Source organism: Bison bison, unplaced genomic scaffold (assembly GCF_000754665.1).
Source record: "Bison bison bison isolate TAMUID 2011002044 unplaced genomic scaffold, Bison_UMD1.0 scf7180017864517, whole genome shotgun sequence".
Taxonomy (NCBI): domain Eukaryota; kingdom Metazoa; phylum Chordata; class Mammalia; order Artiodactyla; family Bovidae; genus Bison; species Bison bison.
The window spans coordinates 1,075,003-1,078,349 of record NW_011495070.1 but is presented as its reverse complement, the minus strand read 5'-3'; the positions used below and the strand labels follow the sequence as shown (position 1 = coordinate 1,078,349).

At 35.3% G+C, this 3,347-nt stretch overlaps 1 pseudogene; it reads left to right on the top strand.

The window, feature by feature from the left end:
• The first annotated feature begins 1,577 nt into the window (after positions 1–1,577).
• On the top strand, positions 1,578–3,123 carry LOC104981295 (annotated as a pseudogene).
• Positions 3,124–3,347: the final 224 nt, after the last annotated feature.

The window sequence follows — 3,347 nt, the reverse complement described above, 5'->3', positions numbered from 1 at the left end:
AGATTTTTTTAAATTGAAGTATAGCTGATTTTTGACATTGCCTTAGTTTCAAGTGTACATCAAAGTGATTCAGTTATTTTCTTCAGATTATATTCCATTATAGGTTATTTTTCAAGATATTGAATATAGTTTACTGTGCCATATTGTAAATTCTTATTGCTTATCTATATATAGTAGTTTATATCTATTAACATCATACTCCTAATTCATTCCTCCCTTCTCCGCTCTCCTCTTTGCTAACCATAAGTTTGTTTTCTATGTCTATGAGTCTGTTTCTGTTTTGTCTATAGATTCATTTGTGTTATTTCTTAGATTCTACATATAAGTAATATCATGGAGTATTTGTCTTTACCTGACTTATTTCACTAAGCGTTATAGTCCAAGTCCATCCATTTTGCTGCAGATAATAATATTTCATTCTTTTTTTATGGCTGAGTAATATTCCATTCCACACTTTAAAACCATTTATTTATTGATGGCTACTTGATTATTCCCATTTCTTGGCTATTGTAAATAGTGCTGCACTAAACTCGGGGTGCAAGTATCCTTTTGAATTGGGCTTTTTTTTTCTGGATATATAACCAGGAATAAGATTGCTGGATCATATGGTGGCTCCATTTTTAGCTTTTTAAGGAACCTCCAAACTGTTTTCCACACACTCCTGCCAACAGTGTAGAACAGTTCTCTTTTCTCAAGACACTCCCTAGTATTTGTTATTTGTAGACTTTTTGATGATAGCCACTCTGAATGGTGTGAAATGCATTTCTGTAATAATTAATGATATTGAGCATCTCATCCTTGTTAGCCATCTACATGTCCTTTTTGGAAAAATGTCTATGTCTTCTGTCCATTTTTTATTAGTTTGGGGTTTTTTTTTTGATATTTAATTGAATTAGCTGTTTGTGTATTATAGATATTAACCCCTTGTCTGTCACATCATTTGCAAATATTTTCTCTTGTGATTTAGTTTGTCAAAAACTATAGATTTTAAGTGTTCTTTATGTAGCTATGTGTTCTTAATCCTTAACCTTTTGAAGTCTGTGGTTGGTACTGATTATCTCATCTATCTTGTAACAAAGATTATATGAGGAAACTTTGTAAATTATAATATTTGCATCGTTGATAGTGTTCAGAAACTGTTTTTTTTCCTCATGTTCAATAGCTAAAGAAATGATCTCAATATTATCCAGTTGATGTCAAACATATAAACAAGGAGTATGTTTTTGACAAAGTAAATAAAGCTTTCAAAAATAATATACACCTTCCAATGAAGTTTATTTTATAAGATATCTGGTATTTTTAAAAAATCTGTGGTATTTATGCTGTTTGATTAGCATTGTAGTTCATGTATAAGATGGGAGAATATAATCAATGATTTAATTCAGAACTTTGGGTTAAAATGAGTGGGATTTCTTGAATAGAGTTAGCAATCTGGAGTGCCGTTTCTTTATATTACCTTATTTTGTCTAGCACACTTTTTATTTTATAGTAAAATGAGAAGCCAAGCAAGAATAATAGGGACATTATGTTGAATATAAATAAAGGCAAGTAAAGTGTAAAATAAAATAAATATGGATATGGGTGGTACTGAAATAGAGGTCACCATAAAGTTTATGTCATAGTATGTTATGCAATCTATGAGTTTGCTGTTCCTATACAAATAATTTTTACTTTCACATAGATAATTAAAATGGATTCTCTTTGTTGTGTGAGTTTCTTTTTCCTTGATTCCAAATCAGTTCCCTTAGAGGGATGGTTCATTTTTCTGAAACAAAACAGAATTCACCATCTTTCTTTTTCCTCTTGGAGTAGGCTGAAAATTTTAAATTCCCTTTTAGTTTAGCCACTACTAATTTCACCCATGATAACTTGAACATATGCAAAACATTGGAAAGACTCATTAAGAATAAAGAAGTTTGTATTTAGATAAACTAGAATATTGACTCTGGAAATTATATATAAATACATATAATCTTTAATTAAGGTGATTTTTATTCACCTTTAATAAATATTATCATGTGAGCAATTAAGTTTGAACATAAAATCTTCAAATACTTGTTGTACTCAAAATTGTGACTTGTGTTTTACTTATTGGACTAAATACAAATTTGTTCTATTCACTTTATAAAATTCCTTTAGATAATTCTCTTGGCCTATACTATTGAGGAGTGCTAACTTAATTTGGGGAAGGACACTGGCCATCTGTAAGGCTAGGATTTTGAGAAGGGGTGTCCTGTACCTCCACATTGCTGACATGCTGACAATTTGAAAGTCATCCTGTCAGTTCCAGCTTTCAGTGTGATCAGTGGTAGGTCTCATACTGGAAACAAGTTGGCCACGCAGGAGTTTCTGATCCTCTTCTTTGGTGGAACAAACTTCAGGGAAGCCATGCACATTGGAGCAGAGGTTTACAACAACCTGAAGAATATCATCAAAAAGAAATATGGGAAAGATGCCACCAATGTGGGGGTGAAGGGAAATTTTCTCCTGGGGAATAAAGAAGCCCTAGAATTGCTGAAGAATGAGGTCAGGACAGCTGGTATACCCATAAGGTTGTCATTGGCATGGACTTGACCACCTCTCAGTTCTTCAGGTCAGGGAAATATGACCTGGATGTCAAGTCTCCCAGTGGTCTCAGCAGGTACACCCACCTGACCAAATGTCAGACCCTTATAAGTCCTTCATCAAGAACTACCCAGTGGTGTCTATCAAAGACCTTTTTAACCCAAATGATTGGGAAAATTGGCAGAAGTTCACTGCTAGGACAGGAATCCAGGTGGTGGGGAATGATCTCTCAGTGACCACCCTAAAGCAGATTTCCAAGGCTGTGGTTGAAAACTCATGCAACTACCTCCTGCTCACAGTGTACCAGATCAGCTCATAGCCAGTTCTCTTTGGGTGTGCAAGCCGGACCAGTCCAATAGGTGGGGTGTCATGGTATCTTATAACTCTGGGGAAACTGAAGGTATACGCATTGCCAACCTCATGGTAGAGACCTGCACTGGGCAGCTCAAGACTGATATACCTTGCCTGTCCCAGTGCTTGACCAAGTACAACCAGATCCTCATAACTGCTGAAGAAGTGGGCAGCAAGGTTAAATTTGCTAGCAAGAGCTTCAGATAAGCCAAATTAGCTTGGGGAAAGGGAACACCTAAGTCTTTGAGTCACTAGTTGGCTGGTTAGAATGTTGTTCTTGATGTTTGCATAGATAGTTCAAGGTCTCCCTTGATACTTGCAGGGGCTCCTGATAGTTAACTCCTTCTATTATTCCTCTATTGTTCTCTCACTGCATCCTTAGAACTGCTTCAGAAGCCAAGTTGACCATCTGAAACCCTGTTGGAAACTTT